The sequence below is a fragment of the Pleurodeles waltl genome, unplaced genomic scaffold (assembly GCF_031143425.1).
Source record: "Pleurodeles waltl isolate 20211129_DDA unplaced genomic scaffold, aPleWal1.hap1.20221129 scaffold_91, whole genome shotgun sequence".
NCBI lineage: Eukaryota > Metazoa > Chordata > Amphibia > Caudata > Salamandridae > Pleurodeles > Pleurodeles waltl.
The window spans coordinates 66,350-81,188 of NW_027150403.1; the positions used below are offsets into that span (position 1 = coordinate 66,350).

At 48.2% G+C, this 14,839-nt stretch overlaps 9 non-coding genes across 9 annotated transcripts; all 9 read left to right on the forward strand.

The window, feature by feature from the left end:
* Positions 1-721: 721 nt before the first annotated feature.
* On the forward strand, positions 722-794 carry TRNAV-AAC (transfer RNA valine (anticodon AAC)). Its single transcript has one exon. It is a non-coding gene; the product is annotated as a tRNA-Val (tRNA).
* A 1,834-nt stretch (positions 795-2,628) lies between these two features.
* TRNAV-UAC (transfer RNA valine (anticodon UAC)) lies at positions 2,629-2,701 on the forward strand. Its single transcript has one exon. It is a non-coding gene; the product is annotated as a tRNA-Val (tRNA).
* A 2,933-nt stretch (positions 2,702-5,634) lies between these two features.
* TRNAP-UGG (transfer RNA proline (anticodon UGG)) lies at positions 5,635-5,706 on the forward strand. Its single transcript has one exon. It is a non-coding gene; the product is annotated as a tRNA-Pro (tRNA).
* Positions 5,707-6,150: 444 nt separating this feature from the next.
* TRNAV-UAC (transfer RNA valine (anticodon UAC)) lies at positions 6,151-6,223 on the forward strand. The gene has a single exon. It is a non-coding gene; the product is annotated as a tRNA-Val (tRNA).
* A 1,521-nt stretch (positions 6,224-7,744) lies between these two features.
* On the forward strand, positions 7,745-7,817 carry TRNAV-AAC (transfer RNA valine (anticodon AAC)). Its single transcript has one exon. It is a non-coding gene; the product is annotated as a tRNA-Val (tRNA).
* A 1,834-nt stretch (positions 7,818-9,651) lies between these two features.
* On the forward strand, positions 9,652-9,724 carry TRNAV-UAC (transfer RNA valine (anticodon UAC)). The gene has a single exon. It is a non-coding gene; the product is annotated as a tRNA-Val (tRNA).
* Positions 9,725-11,245: 1,521 nt separating this feature from the next.
* TRNAV-AAC (transfer RNA valine (anticodon AAC)) lies at positions 11,246-11,318 on the forward strand. Its single transcript has one exon. It is a non-coding gene; the product is annotated as a tRNA-Val (tRNA).
* A 1,834-nt stretch (positions 11,319-13,152) lies between these two features.
* On the forward strand, positions 13,153-13,225 carry TRNAV-UAC (transfer RNA valine (anticodon UAC)). Its single transcript has one exon. It is a non-coding gene; the product is annotated as a tRNA-Val (tRNA).
* Positions 13,226-14,746: 1,521 nt separating this feature from the next.
* On the forward strand, positions 14,747-14,819 carry TRNAV-GAC (transfer RNA valine (anticodon GAC)). Its single transcript has one exon. It is a non-coding gene; the product is annotated as a tRNA-Val (tRNA).
* Positions 14,820-14,839: the final 20 nt, after the last annotated feature.

Below are 14,839 nucleotides of genomic sequence, written 5' to 3' on the forward strand. Positions count from 1 at the left end.
GGGAAGCACAGGGGTGCGCTGTATTCTACTAAATACGGCGCTTCCCTGCATTTTGAAAATGACTGAGTGCGAGGCTGCCAAATTTGGCAGAGCGTCTCACTCAGTCATCCTCTTGTAATTATGGGCCAAAAGGTCTAAAGGATAGAGGCGTTTTATGTCATGTTCGATGACGACCATGGAAATGACTCTAGTCATATTGCAGAAGAGAGAACCATGTGCATTTTCTTGCCTTGCGATGTATTCGCCCACTCTCTGCCCTCAACCCTAGGAGCAGGGTCTGAGCAGTGGTGCTTCTGTGCCCTCGCTCGTTGGTGTCCGGGTCCAAATCCCCAACACACCCTTTTTAGCAGAAAACACACAAATTTTACTCAAAATACACAAAGCTTGAAGATTCCTCATTCCACTCAAAGCATTGTTGTGCAAAATATTTTTAGCCTCAGGAGAAAAAAAGGATCACCATGCCTTGGCTTCCTTCCTGCTTGCTTTCAGTGTGCTCTGTGTGATGCTTTCACAGGCTCTGGTTTCAGGCATTTAGGCATCAGATATTTGTCTCTACCCGCAGCTGTGACTTTTCAGTACATCTGAGTGTACGCTTGCTGGCTGACAACGCTGCAATTTTCACACTTACTCCTCGCTTTGCGAGCAACTGCTGATCAAGTATAGAGGCAATCGGGCAAACTTATGAGGGGAATTTTGCTCCTTCAGTCAAGCCCTCATGCTTGTTTCTGTAGTGTAGTGGTTATCACGTTCGCCTAACACGCGAAAGGTCCCCGGTTCGAGACCGGGCAGAAACAATGGGCAGTGTCTGCTTTTGTGTTTGCTCCCTAAAAGCTTAGTCTCACTCAGGGATGGCCTTTAAAAACTTGTGACCTGTGTAAAACTTGTATTACTATTGCAGGCCGGTAAAAAGTTATCTGCATCTTTGCGTAGTCGTGCATGTGCCTGGTTTCTTATTCTGTTTTTTACTTTTTTTTTTCTTGGCCATGTTATATTGTGGGGCCTTTAAACCTGTCACCTTGATAGGAACATTGCAAGCGGCAGCATCGACAAGTGCAGACTGAGGAGTCAGACCTAAACACAGACTCAGCTGTCAGGATGGCCGAGTGGTCTAAGGCGGCAGCCTCAAGAGAGCTTGATCTTCAGTTAAGCTAAGCATCCTGGTTTGCTCATGTAGTTGTGGGTTCAAATCGCACTTCTGATAGGTCTATTTTCTGCCCTTAAATCTTCCTCTGCTTGCACAGCCAGCTCCCCACAACACTATCTTTGCAAGCTGCTGTAGCATATGAAAAGAAATCCACCAACCCTCCGGCTGGGCCCTCAATCAGCATTCCATGTATTTCTGGAAGGGGCATCTCAGTCACGCCTTCTGTTAGAGCTGCACCTTATCACTGTAACTACCATGCTGGTTTCTACTTAAGCAGTTGATTCCATTGTTTGAAGTGAGGCTCTCCTGCCACTTTTGGGCAGAGAAGGCACTGCCCCTGCAACAACAACAGGCAGACAAGCTCAACCTGGGTTTCCTGGTTAGGTGGGCGGAGCAGAATGGCAATGGTCCCTCCTTGTGACTTGAAATTAACATGAAGAAGACAGAGAGGCAGCTGGGAGTAGGCAGTACCCATGCACCCCTGAACACTGTCTTGCGATTTTCACCCAATTCTGAAATGAGTCGGGAGGAAAGGAGGTGATTTTCCTATCGAAGGCCATTCTGGGAATTCAGCCACCCCGCGTCTCCCAGGTGAGTGTTTCAGGCCTGTGAGGCACTCATATAAATCTCGCCTGATCGAGCCTGATCAAGCACTGAGCGAGCAAGTGTGCTTGAATACAAGAGGCATGCTCCTCTGGCTCAGGCGCAAGAGATGGCAGGCCCTTCAGTGCTTCTGGTCTGGAAGTCTAAGGGCCCAGGTCCTGCGGAGGCGTACAACTACCAGAAAGGGTCTGCTTTTCTCATCAGCGCCACAGTTCAGCTTGCTAGCATAGGGCTTCTTGACTACCTCTTGCCTTGCTAGAGGCAAAAAAAAAACCCTTGGCACAAAACATCAATTGCTATGGCACGCTTAGAAGGAGAGTCTCCAAGTGGCCCTGCTTTTTCACAAAGACACTTCAGAAGATGTTTGAAAGGCTTTTGCAGCAGCAGGCTCGTTGGTCTAGGGGTATGATTCTCGCTTTGGGTGTGAGAGGTCCCGCGTGCCTTCATAGGTTCGATCTGTTTTTAAACAGGAGTATTTCTGCTTTCCACTCTTGTAAGATGCCATGGTGGAATGCATTGCATGCTTTCTACTGGTGTCGAGGCAGTTCGGCATGATGAAGGAGTGCGGGATTTCTTTCTAACTGCTTTTTTGTGTTGGAGCAGCACTTCTCGTTGGAACATGAAATGCACAGTGCTTCTCCAAAGTAATTGCAGGGCTGGTTTTGAAATCACCTCTTGGAATGAAAGTGATCCCAGTTCCTTTCTTCCAAAGGAAGAGATCCTGTCAGAAAGGCTCAGCTTTGAGCGTCATGAATATTGTCCCTTAGTCCTTGCATTCCAGTCCAAAGCATAGCCACATAAAGAAAGCAGGTGTGTCTGTTTCCAGTGCAGTGGTTCCAGTCCAATGCATAGCCACATGAAGCAAGTAAGCAGGCATGTCTGTTTCTATAGTGTAGTGGTTATCACGTTCGCCTTACACGCGAAAGGTCCCTGGTTCGAGGCCAGGCAGAAACAGCAAGTTGCTGTGATTTATCACATTATTTGCATTTACCACCTCACCTGACAGGTAAATTGAAATTAAAGAGGCTGTGTCTATCCCTCACCATCGTGAGGTACTACGCTCCAAGGGCATCGGTCTCAACTCACCAAGAGAAGACGATACACCTTACGGCAGTCAGTTGCTCCCTTTTTGACCTTTCCATTGAAGCCTGGGCCTACTGTGGTCAAGCCAGCCAAGGAAGGAAGGTATGAGAGCGAAAATGGCTTTCCTACCTTCACCAAGAACATACACCTTGAGCAAAGAAAGGGCCAGACTTACAAGGCCCTATCGCCACCGGCACATCATCTTTAGTGACGCCCCGGTGGCACTATGTACTGTGCCGTATTTACAAGACGCCGTTCAACCACGTTTTGTGGCTTAACACCACCTTGTAAATACGGCCCCTTCACACGCAGCCCTTTCCCTGGAAGGGGCGTGCAATGGGCGTTGCTCTGGGTGGGCCACTGCAACACCATAGCATTTTGATGCTGCTCCAGTTTTACGAGTTTTTGTAAATCTGTGGCAGCGCCAAAATCCAAGCGCCATACAATGGGTGTCGTTATAGTGGAGAAACGAGCAGAAATGTTTTCATTTCTCCTCATTTTTGCTCTTTCTATGTGTGCTGCACGAACATATCGCCACTGAAGATTTCTGTTGTGCAGGAAGGTGTGCCTTCCTGAACAAAAACAATTTCCCCCTCCACGCAGCCATCCTTGTACCATGGCGCAAGGATGGCTGCGTTGGTGCTCGGCAGCTAATTTAGAGCTGGCGCAGAGGGAAGCACAGGGGTGCGCTGTATTCTACTAAATACGGCGCTTCCCTGCATTTTGAAAATGACTGAGTGCGAGGCTGCCAAATTTGGCAGAGCGTCTCACTCAGTCATCCTCTTGTAATTATGGGCCAAAAGGTCTAAAGGATAGAGGCGTTTTATGTCATGTTCGATGACGACCATGGAAATGACTCTAGTCATATTGCAGAAGAGAGAACCATGTGCATTTTCTTGCCTTGCGATGTATTCGCCCACTCTCTGCCCTCAACCCTAGGAGCAGGGTCTGAGCAGTGGTGCTTCTGTGCCCTCGCTCGTTGGTGTCCGGGTCCAAATCCCCAACACACCCTTTTTAGCAGAAAACACACAAATTTTACTCAAAATACACAAAGCTTGAAGATTCCTCATTCCACTCAAAGCATTGTTGTGCAAAATATTTTTAGCCTCAGGAGAAAAAAAGGATCACCATGCCTTGGCTTCCTTCCTGCTTGCTTTCAGTGTGCTCTGTGTGATGCTTTCACAGGCTCTGGTTTCAGGCATTTAGGCATCAGATATTTGTCTCTACCCGCAGCTGTGACTTTTCAGTACATCTGAGTGTACGCTTGCTGGCTGACAACGCTGCAATTTTCACACTTACTCCTCGCTTTGCGAGCAACTGCTGATCAAGTATAGAGGCAATCGGGCAAACATATGAGGGGAATTTTGCTCCTTCAGTCAAGCCCTCATGCTTGTTTCTGTAGTGTAGTGGTTATCACGTTCGCCTAACACGTGAAAGGTCCCAGGTTCGAGACCGGGCAGAAACAATGGGCAGTGTCTGCTTTTGTGTTTGCTCCCTAAAAGCTTAGTCTCACTCAGGGATGGCCTTTAAAAACTTGTGACCTGTGTAAAACTTGTATTACTATTGCAGGCCGGTAAAAAGTTATCTGCATCTTTGCGTAGTCGTGCATGTGCCTGGTTTCTTATTCTGTTTTTTACTTTTTTTTTTCTTGGCCATGTTATATTGTGGGGCCTTTAAACCTGTCACCTTGATAGGAACATTGCAAGCGGCAGCATCGACAAGTGCAGACTGAGGAGTCAGACCTAAACACAGACTCAGCTGTCAGGATGGCCGAGTGGTCTAAGGCGGCAGCCTCAAGAGAGCTTGATCTTCAGTTAAGCTAAGCATCCTGGTTTGCTCATGTAGTTGTGGGTTCATATCGCACTTCTCATAGGTCTATTTTCTGCCCTTAAATCTTCCTCTGCTTGCACAGCCAGCTCCCCACAACACTATCTTTGCAAGCTGCTGTAGCATATGAAAAGAAATCCACCAACCCTCCGGCTGGGCCCTCAATCAGCATTCCATGTATTTCTGGAAGGGGCATCTCAGTCACGCCTTCTGTTAGAGCTGCACCTTATCACTGTAACTACCATGCTGGTTTCTACTTAAGCAGTTGATTCCATTGTTTGAAGTGAGGCTCTCCTGCCACTTTTGGGCAGAGAAGGCACTGCCCCTGCAACAACAACAGGCAGACAAGCTCAACCTGGGTTTCCTGGTTAGGTGGGCGGAGCAGAATGGCAATGGTCCCTCCTTGTGACTTGAAATTAACATGAAGAAGACAGAGAGGCAGCTGGGAGTAGGCAGTACCCATGCACCCCTGAACACTGTCTTGCGATTTTCACCCAATTCTGAAATGAGTCGGGAGGAAAGGAGGTGATTTTCCTATCGAAGGCCATTCTGGGAATTCAGCCACCCCGCGTCTCCCAGGTGAGTGTTTCAGGCCTGTGAGGCACTCATATAAATCTCGCCTGATCGAGCCTGATCAAGCACTGAGCGAGCAAGTGTGCTTGAATACAAGAGGCATGCTCCTCTGGCTCAGGCGCAAGAGATGGCAGGCCCTTCAGTGCTTCTGGTCTGGAAGTCTAAGGGCCCAGGTCCTGCGGAGGCGTACAACTACCAGAAAGGGTCTGCTTTTCTCATCAGCGCCACAGTTCAGCTTGCTAGCATAGGGCTTCTTGACTACCTCTTGCCTTGCTAGAGGCAAAAAAAAAACCCTTGGCACAAAACATCAATTGCTATGGCACGCTTAGAAGGAGAGTCTCCAAGTGGCCCTGCTTTTTCACAAAGACACTTCAGAAGATGTTTGAAAGGCTTTTGCAGCAGCAGGCTCGTTGGTCTAGGGGTATGATTCTCGCTTTGGGTGTGAGAGGTCCCGGGTTCAAATCCCGGACGAGCCCGTGCCTTCATAGGTTCGATCTGTTTTTAAACAGGAGTATTTCTGCTTTCCACTCTTGTAAGATGCCATGGTGGAATGCATTGCATGCTTTCTACTGGTGTCGAGGCAGTTCGGCATGATGAAGGAGTGCGGGATTTCTTTCTAACTGCTTTTTTGTGTTGGAGCAGCACTTCTCGTTGGAACATGAAATGCACAGTGCTTCTCCAAAGTAATTGCAGGGCTGGTTTTGAAATCACCTCTTGGAATGAAAGTGATCCCAGTTCCTTTCTTCCAAAGGAAGAGATCCTGTCAGAAAGGCTCAGCTTTGAGCGTCATGAATATTGTCCCTTAGTCCTTGCATTCCAGTCCAAAGCATAGCCACATAAAGAAAGCAGGTGTGTCTGTTTCCAGTGCAGTGGTTCCAGTCCAATGCATAGCCACATGAAGCAAGTAAGCAGGCATGTCTGTTTCTATAGTGTAGTGGTTATCACGTTCGCCTTACACGCGAAAGGTCCCTGGTTCGAGGCCAGGCAGAAACAGCAAGTTGCTGTGCTTTATCACATTATTTGCATTTACCACCTCACCTGACAGGTAAATTGAAATTAAAGAGGCTGTGTCTATCCCTCACCATCGTGAGGTACTACGCTCCAAGGGCATCGGTCTCAACTCACCAAGAGAAGACGATACACCTTACGGCAGTCAGTTGCTCCCTTTTTGACCTTTCCATTGAAGCCTGGGCCTACTGTGGTCAAGCCAGCCAAGGAAGGAAGGTATGAGAGCGAAAATGGCTTTCCTACCTTCACCAAGAACATACACCTTGAGCAAAGAAAGGGCCAGACTTACAAGGCCCTATCGCCACCGGCACATCATCTTTAGTGACGCCCCGGTGGCACTATGTACTGTGCCGTATTTACAAGACGCCGTTCAACCACGTTTTGTGGCTTAACACCACCTTGTAAATACGGCCCCTTCACACGCAGCCCTTTCCCTGGAAGGGGCGTGCAATGGGCGTTGCTCTGGGTGGGCCACTGCAACACCATAGCATTTTGATGCTGCTCCAGTTTTACGAGTTTTTGTAAATCTGTGGCAGCGCCAAAATCCAAGCGCCATACAATGGGTGTCGTTATAGTGGAGAAACGAGCAGAAATGTTTTCATTTCTCCTCATTTTTGCTCTTTCTATGTGTGCTGCACGAACATATCGCCACTGAAGATTTCTGTTGTGCAGGAAGGTGTGCCTTCCTGAACAAAAACAATTTCCCCCTCCACGCAGCCATCCTTGTACCATGGCGCAAGGATGGCTGCGTTGGTGCTCGGCAGCTAATTTAGAGCTGGCGCAGAGGGAAGCACAGGGGTGCGCTGTATTCTACTAAATACGGCGCTTCCCTGCATTTTGAAAATGACTGAGTGCGAGGCTGCCAAATTTGGCAGAGCGTCTCACTCAGTCATCCTCTTGTAATTATGGGCCAAAAGGTCTAAAGGATAGAGGCGTTTTATGTCATGTTCGATGACGACCATGGAAATGACTCTAGTCATATTGCAGAAGAGAGAACCATGTGCATTTTCTTGCCTTGCGATGTATTCGCCCACTCTCTGCCCTCAACCCTAGGAGCAGGGTCTGAGCAGTGGTGCTTCTGTGCCCTCGCTCGTTGGTGTCCGGGTCCAAATCCCCAACACACCCTTTTTAGCAGAAAACACACAAAGTTTACTCAAAATACACAAAGCTTGAAGACTCCTCATTCCACTCAAAGCATTGTTGTGCAAAATATTTTTAGCCTCAGGAGAAAAAAAGGATCACCATGCCTTGGCTTCCTTCCTGCTTGCTTTCAGTGTGCTCTGTGTGATGCTTTCACAGGCTCTGGTTTCAGGCATTTAGGCATCAGATATTTGTCTCTACCCGCAGCTGTGACTTTTCAGTACATCTGAGTGTACGCTTGCTGGCTGACAACGCTGCAATTTTCACACTTACTCCTCGCTTTGCGAGCAACTGCTGATCAAGTATAGAGGCAATCGGGCAAACATATGAGGGGAATTTTGCTCCTTCAGTCAAGCCCTCATGCTTGTTTCTGTAGTGTAGTGGTTATCACGTTCGCCTAACACGCGAAAGGTCCCCGGTTCGAGACCGGGCAGAAACAATGGGCAGTGTCTGCTTTTGTGTTTGCTCCCTAAAAGCTTAGTCTCACTCAGGGATGGCCTTTAAAAACTTGTGACCTGTGTAAAACTTGTATTACTATTGCAGGCCGGTAAAAAGTTATCTGCATCTTTGCGTAGTCGTGCATGTGCCTGGTTTCTTATTCTGTTTTTTACTTTTTTTTTTCTTGGCCATGTTATATTGTGGGGCCTTTAAACCTGTCACCTTGATAGGAACATTGCAAGCGGCAGCATCGACAAGTGCAGACTGAGGAGTCAGACCTAAACACAGACTCAGCTGTCAGGATGGCCGAGTGGTCTAAGGCGGCAGCCTCAAGAGAGCTTGATCTTCAGTTAAGCTAAGCATCCTGGTTTGCTCATGTAGTTGTGGGTTCATATCGCACTTCTCATAGGTCTATTTTCTGCCCTTAAATCTTCCTCTGCTTGCACAGCCAGCTCCCCACAACACTATCTTTGCAAGCTGCTGTAGCATATGAAAAGAAATCCACCAACCCTCCGGCTGGGCCCTCAATCAGCATTCCATGTATTTCTGGAAGGGGCATCTCAGTCACGCCTTCTGTTAGAGCTGCACCTTATCACTGTAACTACCATGCTGGTTTCTACTTAAGCAGTTGATTCCATTGTTTGAAGTGAGGCTCTCCTGCCACTTTTGGGCAGAGAAGGCACTGCCCCTGCAACAACAACAGGCAGACAAGCTCAACCTGGGTTTCCTGGTTAGGTGGGCGGAGCAGAATGGCAATGGTCCCTCCTTGTGACTTGAAATTAACATGAAGAAGACAGAGAGGCAGCTGGGAGTAGGCAGTACCCATGCACCCCTGAACACTGTCTTGCGATTTTCACCCAATTCTGAAATGAGTCGGGAGGAAAGGAGGTGATTTTCCTATCGAAGGCCATTCTGGGAATTCAGCCACCCCGCGTCTCCCAGGTGAGTGTTTCAGGCCTGTGAGGCACTCATATAAATCTCGCCTGATCGAGCCTGATCAAGCACTGAGCGAGCAAGTGTGCTTGAATACAAGAGGCATGCTCCTCTGGCTCAGGCGCAAGAGATGGCAGGCCCTTCAGTGCTTCTGGTCTGGAAGTCTAAGGGCCCAGGTCCTGCGGAGGCGTACAACTACCAGAAAGGGTCTGCTTTTCTCATCAGCGCCACAGTTCAGCTTGCTAGCATAGGGCTTCTTGACTACCTCTTGCCTTGCTAGAGGCAAAAAAAAAACCCTTGGCACAAAACATCAATTGCTATGGCACGCTTAGAAGGAGAGTCTCCAAGTGGCCCTGCTTTTTCACAAAGACACTTCAGAAGATGTTTGAAAGGCTTTTGCAGCAGCAGGCTCGTTGGTCTAGGGGTATGATTCTCGCTTTGGGTGTGAGAGGTCCCGCGTGCCTTCATAGGTTCGATCTGTTTTTAAACAGGAGTATTTCTGCTTTCCACTCTTGTAAGATGCCATGGTGGAATGCATTGCATGCTTTCTACTGGTGTCGAGGCAGTTCGGCATGATGAAGGAGTGCGGGATTTCTTTCTAACTGCTTTTTTGTGTTGGAGCAGCACTTCTCGTTGGAACATGAAATGCACAGTGCTTCTCCAAAGTAATTGCAGGGCTGGTTTTGAAATCACCTCTTGGAATGAAAGTGATCCCAGTTCCTTTCTTCCAAAGGAAGAGATCCTGTCAGAAAGGCTCAGCTTTGAGCGTCATGAATATTGTCCCTTAGTCCTTGCATTCCAGTCCAAAGCATAGCCACATAAAGAAAGCAGGTGTGTCTGTTTCCAGTGCAGTGGTTCCAGTCCAATGCATAGCCACATGAAGCAAGTAAGCAGGCATGTCTGTTTCTATAGTGTAGTGGTTATCACGTTCGCCTTACACGCGAAAGGTCCCTGGTTCGAGGCCAGGCAGAAACAGCAAGTTGCTGTGATTTATCACATTATTTGCATTTACCACCTCACCTGACAGGTAAATTGAAATTAAAGAGGCTGTGTCTATCCCTCACCATCGTGAGGTACTACGCTCCAAGGGCATCGGTCTCAACTCACCAAGAGAAGACGATACACCTTACGGCAGTCAGTTGCTCCCTTTTTGACCTTTCCATTGAAGCCTGGGCCTACTGTGGTCAAGCCAGCCAAGGAAGGAAGGTATGAGAGCGAAAATGGCTTTCCTACCTTCACCAAGAACATACACCTTGAGCAAAGAAAGGGCCAGACTTACAAGGCCCTATCGCCACCGGCACATCATCTTTAGTGACGCCCCGGTGGCACTATGTACTGTGCCGTATTTACAAGACGCCGTTCAACCACGTTTTGTGGCTTAACACCACCTTGTAAATACGGCCCCTTCACACGCAGCCCTTTCCCTGGAAGGGGCGTGCAATGGGCGTTGCTCTGGGTGGGCCACTGCAACACCATAGCATTTTGATGCTGCTCCAGTTTTACGAGTTTTTGTAAATCTGTGGCAGCGCCAAAATCCAAGCGCCATACAATGGGTGTCGTTATAGTGGAGAAACGAGCAGAAATGTTTTCATTTCTCCTCATTTTTGCTCTTTCTATGTGTGCTGCACGAACATATCGCCACTGAAGATTTCTGTTGTGCAGGAAGGTGTGCCTTCCTGAACAAAAACAATTTCCCCCTCCACGCAGCCATCCTTGTACCATGGCGCAAGGATGGCTGCGTTGGTGCTCGGCAGCTAATTTAGAGCTGGCGCAGAGGGAAGCACAGGGGTGCGCTGTATTCTACTAAATACGGCGCTTCCCTGCATTTTGAAAATGACTGAGTGCGAGGCTGCCAAATTTGGCAGAGCGTCTCACTCAGTCATCCTCTTGTAATTATGGGCCAAAAGGTCTAAAGGATAGAGGCGTTTTATGTCATGTTCGATGACGACCATGGAAATGACTCTAGTCATATTGCAGAAGAGAGAACCATGTGCATTTTCTTGCCTTGCGATGTATTCGCCCACTCTCTGCCCTCAACCCTAGGAGCAGGGTCTGAGCAGTGGTGCTTCTGTGCCCTCGCTCGTTGGTGTCCGGGTCCAAATCCCCAACACACCCTTTTTAGCAGAAAACACACAAATTTTACTCAAAATACACAAAGCTTGAAGATTCCTCATTCCACTCAAAGCATTGTTGTGCAAAATATTTTTAGCCTCAGGAGAAAAAAAGGATCACCATGCCTTGGCTTCCTTCCTGCTTGCTTTCAGTGTGCTCTGTGTGATGCTTTCACAGGCTCTGGTTTCAGGCATTTAGGCATCAGATATTTGTCTCTACCCGCAGCTGTGACTTTTCAGTACATCTGAGTGTACGCTTGCTGGCTGACAACGCTGCAATTTTCACACTTACTCCTCGCTTTGCGAGCAACTGCTGATCAAGTATAGAGGCAATCGGGCAAACTTATGAGGGGAATTTTGCTCCTTCAGTCAAGCCCTCATGCTTGTTTCTGTAGTGTAGTGGTTATCACGTTCGCCTAACACGCGAAAGGTCCCCGGTTCGAGACCGGGCAGAAACAATGGGCAGTGTCTGCTTTTGTGTTTGCTCCCTAAAAGCTTAGTCTCACTCAGGGATGGCCTTTAAAAACTTGTGACCTGTGTAAAACTTGTATTACTATTGCAGGCCGGTAAAAAGTTATCTGCATCTTTGCGTAGTCGTGCATGTGCCTGGTTTCTTATTCTGTTTTTTACTTTTTTTTTTCTTGGCCATGTTATATTGTGGGGCCTTTAAACCTGTCACCTTGATAGGAACATTGCAAGCGGCAGCATCGACAAGTGCAGACTGAGGAGTCAGACCTAAACACAGACTCAGCTGTCAGGATGGCCGAGTGGTCTAAGGCGGCAGCCTCAAGAGAGCTTGATCTTCAGTTAAGCTAAGCATCCTGGTTTGCTCATGTAGTTGTGGGTTCAAATCGCACTTCTGATAGGTCTATTTTCTGCCCTTAAATCTTCCTCTGCTTGCACAGCCAGCTCCCCACAACACTATCTTTGCAAGCTGCTGTAGCATATGAAAAGAAATCCACCAACCCTCCGGCTGGGCCCTCAATCAGCATTCCATGTATTTCTGGAAGGGGCATCTCAGTCACGCCTTCTGTTAGAGCTGCACCTTATCACTGTAACTACCATGCTGGTTTCTACTTAAGCAGTTGATTCCATTGTTTGAAGTGAGGCTCTCCTGCCACTTTTGGGCAGAGAAGGCACTGCCCCTGCAACAACAACAGGCAGACAAGCTCAACCTGGGTTTCCTGGTTAGGTGGGCGGAGCAGAATGGCAATGGTCCCTCCTTGTGACTTGAAATTAACATGAAGAAGACAGAGAGGCAGCTGGGAGTAGGCAGTACCCATGCACCCCTGAACACTGTCTTGCGATTTTCACCCAATTCTGAAATGAGTCGGGAGGAAAGGAGGTGATTTTCCTATCGAAGGCCATTCTGGGAATTCAGCCACCCCGCGTCTCCCAGGTGAGTGTTTCAGGCCTGTGAGGCACTCATATAAATCTCGCCTGATCGAGCCTGATCAAGCACTGAGCGAGCAAGTGTGCTTGAATACAAGAGGCATGCTCCTCTGGCTCAGGCGCAAGAGATGGCAGGCCCTTCAGTGCTTCTGGTCTGGAAGTCTAAGGGCCCAGGTCCTGCGGAGGCGTACAACTACCAGAAAGGGTCTGCTTTTCTCATCAGCGCCACAGTTCAGCTTGCTAGCATAGGGCTTCTTGACTACCTCTTGCCTTGCTAGAGGCAAAAAAAAAACCCTTGGCACAAAACATCAATTGCTATGGCACGCTTAGAAGGAGAGTCTCCAAGTGGCCCTGCTTTTTCACAAAGACACTTCAGAAGATGTTTGAAAGGCTTTTGCAGCAGCAGGCTCGTTGGTCTAGGGGTATGATTCTCGCTTTGGGTGTGAGAGGTCCCGCGTGCCTTCATAGGTTCGATCTGTTTTTAAACAGGAGTATTTCTGCTTTCCACTCTTGTAAGATGCCATGGTGGAATGCATTGCATGCTTTCTACTGGTGTCGAGGCAGTTCGGCATGATGAAGGAGTGCGGGATTTCTTTCTAACTGCTTTTTTGTGTTGGAGCAGCACTTCTCGTTGGAACATGAAATGCACAGTGCTTCTCCAAAGTAATTGCAGGGCTGGTTTTGAAATCACCTCTTGGAATGAAAGTGATCCCAGTTCCTTTCTTCCAAAGGAAGAGATCCTGTCAGAAAGGCTCAGCTTTGAGCGTCATGAATATTGTCCCTTAGTCCTTGCATTCCAGTCCAAAGCATAGCCACATAAAGAAAGCAGGTGTGTCTGTTTCCAGTGCAGTGGTTCCAGTCCAATGCATAGCCACATGAAGCAAGTAAGCAGGCATGTCTGTTTCTATAGTGTAGTGGTTATCACGTTCGCCTTACACGCGAAAGGTCCCTGGTTCGAGGCCAGGCAGAAACAGCAAGTTGCTGTGCTTTATCACATTATTTGCATTTACCACCTCACCTGACAGGTAAATTGAAATTAAAGAGGCTGTGTCTATCCCTCACCATCGTGAGGTACTACGCTCCAAGGGCATCGGTCTCAACTCACCAAGAGAAGACGATACACCTTACGGCAGTCAGTTGCTCCCTTTTTGACCTTTCCATTGAAGCCTGGGCCTACTGTGGTCAAGCCAGCCAAGGAAGGAAGGTATGAGAGCGAAAATGGCTTTCCTACCTTCACCAAGAACATACACCTTGAGCAAAGAAAGGGCCAGACTTACAAGGCCCTATCGCCACCGGCACATCATCTTTAGTGACGCCCCGGTGGCACTATGTACTGTGCCGTATTTACAAGACGCCGTTCAACCACGTTTTGTGGCTTAACACCACCTTGTAAATACGGCCCCTTCACACGCAGCCCTTTCCCTGGAAGGGGCGTGCAATGGGCGTTGCTCTGGGTGGGCCACTGCAACACCATAGCATTTTGATGCTGCTCCAGTTTTACGAGTTTTTGTAAATCTGTGGCAGCGCCAAAATCCAAGCGCCATACAATGGGTGTCGTTATAGTGGAGAAACGAGCAGAAATGTTTTCATTTCTCCTCATTTTTGCTCTTTCTATGTGTGCTGCACGAACATATCGCCACTGAAGATTTCTGTTGTGCAGGAAGGTGTGCCTTCCTGAACAAAAACAATTTCCCCCTCCACGCAGCCATCCTTGTACCATGGCGCAAGGATGGCTGCGTTGGTGCTCGGCAGCTAATTTAGAGCTGGCGCAGAGGGAAGCACAGGGGTGCGCTGTATTCTACTAAATACGGCGCTTCCCTGCATTTTGAAAATGACTGAGTGCGAGGCTGCCAAATTTGGCAGAGCGTCTCACTCAGTCATCCTCTTGTAATTATGGGCCAAAAGGTCTAAAGGATAGAGGCGTTTTATGTCATGTTCGATGACGACCATGGAAATGACTCTAGTCATATTGCAGAAGAGAGAACCATGTGCATTTTCTTGCCTTGCGATGTATTCGCCCACTCTCTGCCCTCAACCCTAGGAGCAGGGTCTGAGCAGTGGTGCTTCTGTGCCCTCGCTCGTTGGTGTCCGGGTCCAAATCCCCAACACACCCTTTTTAGCAGAAAACACACAAATTTTACTCAAAATACACAAAGCTTGAAGATTCCTCATTCCACTCAAAGCATTGTTGTGCAAAATATTTTTAGCCTCAGGAGAAAAAAAGGATCACCATGCCTTGGCTTCCTTCCTGCTTGCTTTCAGTGTGCTCTGTGTGATGCTTTCACAGGCTCTGGTTTCAGGCATTTAGGCATCAGATATTTGTCTCTACCCGCAGCTGTGACTTTTCAGTACATCTGAGTGTACGCTTGCTGGCTGACAACGCTGCAATTTTCACACTTACTCCTCGCTTTGCGAGCAACTGCTGATCAAGTATAGAGGCAATCGGGCAAACATATGAGGGGAATTTTGCTCCTTCAGTCAAGCCCTCATGCTTGTTTCTGTAGTGTAGTGGTTATCACGTTCGCCTGACACGCGAAAGGTCCCCGGTTCGAGACTGGGCAGAAACAATGGGCAGTGTCTGCTTTTG